This window comes from Columba livia, unplaced genomic scaffold, assembly GCF_036013475.1.
Source record: "Columba livia isolate bColLiv1 breed racing homer unplaced genomic scaffold, bColLiv1.pat.W.v2 Scaffold_103, whole genome shotgun sequence".
Taxonomy (NCBI): domain Eukaryota; kingdom Metazoa; phylum Chordata; class Aves; order Columbiformes; family Columbidae; genus Columba; species Columba livia.
Window position 1 is genome coordinate 3,740,173 of NW_027043008.1, and position 6,712 is coordinate 3,746,884.

Below are 6,712 nucleotides of genomic sequence, written 5' to 3' on the forward strand. Positions count from 1 at the left end.
CAGTACAAAAAAATAAGCTGCAGATCTCCTTAGGCTGAGTCATGGTGCTTTGGGGCAGGGACCATGCATATCATGGGAATATTTCACAGTTTCTGCTCTGTTTTCAGTGTATGACACCAAAACACCCACCTGATGACATCCTTTCAAGAGCAAAGGCAGCAATTTGCAGAATTCCGCTTCTTAGGGGAAGTGAGAAATTGCTGAGCTGACACCAAGTCCTGCAGTGTCCCTGTCACCTGCAGAGCCACCGCATCCTCGCCACCGTAGCGGGCATTGTGACAATGGTTCTATGTCAGCTGGGTGTGGCAGCCAGGCGCCCCCTAGGGGATGGGGAGCCTGTCAGCCCCGGGCCTGTCACTGCCTGGTGTCCCTGCTGCCACCAGCCAGGCCTCTGAAAACTTGTCAAACCATGCCCAGACTTGGGGCCAGTTTGGCCCAAAGTCTGCAAGAGACAAGTCGGGAAGAAAGATATGGGACAGAGGGAGAAAGCGAAGGGAGCAGGAGAAAGGGAAGGAAGAATAAAAAGTAGTTTTGGGCTGCAGGGGTAAGCTGGAGGAATTGCAAGAAAAGAGGCAGGAAGCAGGAGAGTGAGAGAAAAGGAAAGAAGAGACATGCAGCCAGACGAGGGCTTAGTGAGAGAGGATGGGACAGAGAAGAGGATGAGAAGGAAAGAAGGCAAGGCTAGGACAGGCAAGGACAGGCAAGGCAAGGCTAGGCTGCAGGACATGTTTTTGCTTTATAGTTTCTAGCACATTCGTTTTCAGACTAGGAGGAAAGCCATAAGACCGTATGGATTAGGCCCAAGCAAAAACCCCAGCTACTTGAGACACTTAGACTAAGCCTCAAATACCAAGATCTCTCCATAAGGATGGTTTTTATACTGTACTTCCACAATCTGCTGGCAGTACAAAAAAATAAGCTGCAGATCTCCTTAGGCTGAGTCATGGTGCTTTGGGGCAGGGACCATGCATATCATGGGAATATTTCACAGTTTCTGCTCTGTTTTCAGTGTATGACACCAAAACACCCACCTGATGACATCCTTTCAAGAGCAAAGGCAGCAATTTGCAGAATTCCGCTTCTTAGGGGAAGTGAGAAATTGCTGAGCTGACACCAAGTCCTGCAGTGTCCCTGTCACCTGCAGAGCCACCGCATCCTCGCCACGGTAGCGGGCATTGTGACAAAGGTTCTATGTCAGCTGGGTGTGGCAGCCAGGCGCCCCCTAGGGGATGGGGAGCCTGTCAGCCCCAGGCCTGTCACTGCCTGGTGTCCCTGCTGCCACCAGCCAGGCCTCTGAAAACTTGTCAAACCATGCCCAGACTTGGGGCCAGTTTGGCCCAAAGTCTGCAAGAGACAAGTCGGGAAGAAAGATATGGGACAGAGGGAGAAAGCGAAGTGAGCAGGAGAAAGGGAAGGAAGAATAAAAAGTAGTGTTGGGCTGCAGGAGTGAGATGGAGGAATTGCAAGAAAAGAGGCAGGAAGCAGGAGAGTGAGAGAAAAGGAAATAAGAGACATGCAGATAGACGAGGGGTTAGTGAGAGAGGATGGGACAGAGAACAGGATGAGAAGGACATAAGGCAATGCTAGGACAGGCATGGACAGGCAAGGCAAGGCTAGGCTGCAGGACATGTGTTTGCTTTATAGTTTCTAGCACATTCGTCTTCAGACGAGGAGGAAAGCCATAAGACCGTATGGATTAGGCCCAAGCAAAAACCCCAGCTACTTGAGACACTTAGACTAAGCCTAAAATACCAAGATCTCTCCATAAGGATGGTTTTTATACTGTACTTCCACAATCTGCTGGCAGTACAAAAAAATAAGCTGCAGATCTCCTTAGGCTGAGTCATGGTGCTTTGGGGCAGGGACCATGCATATCATGGGAATATTTCACAGTTTCTGCTCTGTTTTCAGTGTATGACACCAAAACACCCACCTGATGACATCCTTTCAAGAGCAAAGGCAGCAATTTGCAGAATTCCGCTTCTTAGGGGAAATGAGAAATTGCTGAGCTGACACCAAGTCCTGCAGTGTCCCTGTCACCTGCAGAGCCACCGCATCCTCGCCACCGTAGCGGGCATTGTGACAATGGTTCTATGTCAGCTGGGTGTGGCAGCCAGGCGCCCCCTAGGGGATGGGGAGCCTGTCAGCCCCGGGCCTGTCACTGCCTGGGGTCCCTGCTGCCACCAGCCAGGCCTCTGAAAACTTGTCAAACCATGCCCAGACTTGGGGCCAGTTTGGCCCAAAGTCTGCAAGAGACAAGTCGGGAAGCAAGATATGGGACAGAGGGAGAAAGCGAAGGGAGCAGGAGAAAGGGAAGGAAGAATACAAAGTAGTGTTGGGCTGCAGGAGTAAGCTGGAGGAATTGCAAGAAAAGAGGCAGGAAGCAGGAGAGTGAGAGAAAAGGAAAGAAGAGACATGCAGCCAGACGAGGGGTTAGTGAGAGAGGATGGGACAGAGAACAGGATGAGAAGGAAAGAAGGCAAGGCTAGGACAGGCAAGGACAGGCAAGGCAAGGCTAGGCTGCAGGACATGTTTTTGCTTTATAGTTTCTAGCACATTCGTCTTCAGACTAGGAGGAAAGCCATAAGACCGTATGGATTAGGCCCAAGCAAAAACCCCAGCTACTTGAGACACTTAGACTAAGCCTAAAATACCAAGATCTCTCCATAAGGATGGTTTTTATACCGTACTTCCACATTCTGCTGGCAGTACAAAAAAATAAGCTGCAGATCTCCTTAGGCTGAGTCATGGTGCTTTGGGGCAGGGACCATGCATATCATGGGAATATTTCACAGTTTCTGCTCTGTTTTCAGTGTATGACACCAAAACACCCACCTGATGACATCCTTTCAAGAGCAAAGGCAGCAATTTGCAGAATTCCGCTTCTTAGGGGAAGTGAGAAATTGCTGAGCTGACACCAAGTCCTGCAGTGTCCCTGTCACCTGCAGAGCCACCGCATCCTCGCCACGGTAGCGGGCATTGTGACAAAGGTTCTATGTCAGCTGGGTGTGGCAGCCAGGCGCCCCCTAGGGGATGGGGAGCCTGTCAGCCCCAGGCCTGTCACTGCCTGGTGTCCCTGCTGCCACCAGCCAGGCCTCTGAAAACTTGTCAAACCATGCCCAGACTTGGGGCCAGTTTGGCCCAAAGTCTCCAAGAGACAAGTCGGGAAGAAAGATATGGGACAGAGGGAGAAAGCGAAGGGAGCAGGAGAAAGGGAAGGAAGAATAAAAAGTAGTGTTGGGCTGCAGGAGTGAGATGGAGGAATTGCAAGAAAAGAGGCAGGAAGCAGGAGAGTGAGAGAAAAGGAAAGAAGAGACATGCAGCCAGACGAGGGGTTAGTGAGAGAGGATGGGACAGAGAACAGGATGAGAAGGACATAAGGCAAGGCTAGGACAGGCAAGGACAGGCAAGGCAAGGCTAGGCTGCAGGACATGTGTTTGCTTTATAGTTTCTAGCACATTCGTCTTCAGACGAGGAGGAAAGCCATAAGACCGTATGGATTAGGCCCAAGCAAAAACCCCAGCTAATTGAGACACTTAGACTAAGCCTAAAATACCAAGATCTCTCCATAAGGATGGTTTTTATACTGTACTTCCACAATCTGCTGGCAGTACAAAAAAATAAGCTGCAGATCTCCTTAGGCTGAGTCATGGTGCTTTGGGGCAGGGACCATGCATATCATGGGAATATTTCACAGTTTCTGCTCTGTTTTCAGTGTATGACACCAAAACACCCACCTGATGACATCCTTTCAAGAGCAAAGGCAGCAATTTGCAGAATTCCGCTTCTTAGGGGAAGTGAGAAATTGCTGAGCTGACACCAAGTCCTGCAGTGTCCCCGTCACCTGCAGAGCCACCGCATCCTCGCCACGGTAGCGGGCATTGTGACAAAGGTTCTATGTCAGCTGGGTGTGGCAGCCAGGCGCCCCCTAGGGGATGGGGAGCCTGTCAGCCCCGGGCCTGTCACTGCCTGGTGTCCCTGCTGCCACCAGCCAGGCCTCTGAAAACTTGTCAAACCATGCCCAGACTTGGGGCCAGTTTGGCCCAAAGTCTCCAAGAGACAAGTCGGGAAGAAAGATATGGGACAGAGGGAGAGAGCGAAGGGAGCAGGAGAAAGGGAAGGAAGAATAAAAAGTAGTGTTGGGCTGCAGGAGTGAGATGGAGGAATTGCAAGAAAAGAGGCAGGAAGCAGGAGAGTGAGAGAAAAGGAAAGAAGAGACATGCAGATAGACGAGGGGTTAGTGAGAGAGGATGGGACAGAGAACAGGATGAGAAGGACATAAGGCAATGCTAGGACAGGCATGGACAGGCAAGGCAAGGCTAGGCTGCAGGAAATGTTTTTGCTTTATAGTTTCTAGCACATTCATCTTCAGACGAGGAGGAAAGCCATAAGACCGTATGGATTAGGCCCAAGCAAAAACCCCAGCTACTTGAGACACTTAGACTAAGCCTAAAATACCAAGATCTCTCCATAAGGATGGTTTTTATACTGTACTTCCACAATCTGCTGGCAGTACAAAAAAATAAGCTGCAGATCTCCTTAGGCTGAGTCATGGTGCTTTGGGGCAGGGACCATGCATATCATGGGAATATTTCACAGTTTCTGCTCTGTTTTCAGTGTATGACACCAAAACACCCACCTGATGACATCCTTTCAAGAGCAAAGGCAGCAATTTGCAGAATTCCGCTTCTTAGGGGAAGTGAGAAATTGTTGAGCTCACACCAAGTCCTGCAGTGTCCCTGTCACCTGCAGAGCCACCGCATCCTCACCACGGTAGCGGGCATTGTGACAAAGGTTCTATGTCAGCTGGGTGTGGCAGCCAGGCGCCCCCTAGGGGATGGGGAGCCTGTCAGCCCCAGGCCTGTCACTGCCTGGTGTCCCTGCTGCCACCAGCCAGGCCTCTGAAAACTTGTCAAACCATGCCCAGACTTGGGGCCAGTTTGGCCCAAAGTCTGCAAGAGACAAGTCGGGAAGAAAGATATGGGACAGAGGGAGAAAGCGAAGGGAGCAGGAGAAAGGGAAGGAAGAATAAAAAGTAGTGTTGGGCTGCAGGAGTGAGATGGAGGAATTGCAAGAAAAGAGGCAGGAAGCAGGAGAGTGAGAGAAAAGGAAAGAAGAGACATGCAGCCAGACGAGGGGTTAGTGAGAGAGGATGGGACAGAGAACAGGATGAGAAGGAAAGAAGGCAAGGCTAGGACAGGCAAGGACAGGCAAGGCAAGGCTAGGCTGCAGGACATGTTTTTACTTTATAGTTTCTAGCACATTCGTCTTCAGACGAGGAGGAAAGCCATAAGACCGTATGGATTAGGCCCAAGCAAAAACCCCAGCTACTTGAGACACTTAGACTAAGCCTAAAATACCAAGATCTCTCCATAAGGATGGTTTTTATACCGTACTTCCACAATCTGCTGGCAGTACAAAAAAATAAGCTGCAGATCTCCTTAGGCTGAGTCATGGTGCTTTGGGGCAGGGACCATGCATATCATGGGAATATTTCACAGTTTCTGCTCTGTTTTCAGTGTATGACACCAAAACACCCACCTGATGACATCCTTTCAAGAGCAAAGGCAGCAATTTGCAGAATTCCGCTTCTTAGGGGAAGTGAGAAATTGCTGAGCTGACACCAAGTCCTGCAGTGTCCCTGTCACCTGCAGAGCCACCGCATCCTCGCCACCGTAGCGGGCATTGTGACAATGGTTCTATGTCAGCTGGGTGTGGCAGCCAGGCGCCCCCTAGGGGATGGGGAGCCTGTCAGCCCCGGGCCTGTCACTGCCTGGTGTCCCTGCTGCCACCAGCCAGGCCTCTGAAAACTTGTCAAACCATGCCCAGACTTGGGGCCAGTTTGGCCCAAAGTCTGCAAGAGACAAGTCGGGAAGAAAGATATGGGACAGAGGGAGAAAGCGAAGGGAGCAGGAGAAAGGGAAGGAAGAATAAAAAGTAGTTTTGGGCTGCAGGGGTAAGCTGGAGGAATTGCAAGAAAAGAGGCAGGAAGCAGGAGAGTGAGAGAAAAGGAAAGAAGAGACATGCAGCCAGACGAGGGCTTAGTGAGAGAGGATGGGACAGAGAAGAGGATGAGAAGGAAAGAAGGCAAGGCTAGGACAGGCAAGGACAGGCAAGGCAAGGCTAGGCTGCAGGACATGTTTTTGCTTTATAGTTTCTAGCACATTCGTTTTCAGACTAGGAGGAAAGCCATAAGACCGTATGGATTAGGCCCAAGCAAAAACCCCAGCTACTTGAGACACTTAGACTAAGCCTCAAATACCAAGATCTCTCCATAAGGATGGTTTTTATACTGTACTTCCACAATCTGCTGGCAGTACAAAAAAATAAGCTGCAGATCTCCTTAGGCTGAGTCATGGTGCTTTGGGGCAGGGACCATGCATATCATGGGAATATTTCACAGTTTCTGCTCTGTTTTCAGTGTATGACACCAAAACACCCACCTGATGACATCCTTTCAAGAGCAAAGGCAGCAATTTGCAGAATTCCGCTTCTTAGGGGAAGTGAGAAATTGCTGAGCTGACACCAAGTCCTGCAGTGTCCCTGTCACCTGCAGAGCCACCGCATCCTCGCCACGGTAGCGGGCATTGTGACAAAGGTTCTATGTCAGCTGGGTGTGGCAGCCAGGCGCCCCCTAGGGGATGGGGAGCCTGTCAGCCCCAGGCCTGTCACTGCCTGGTGTCCCTGCTGCCACCAGCCAGGCCTCTGAAAA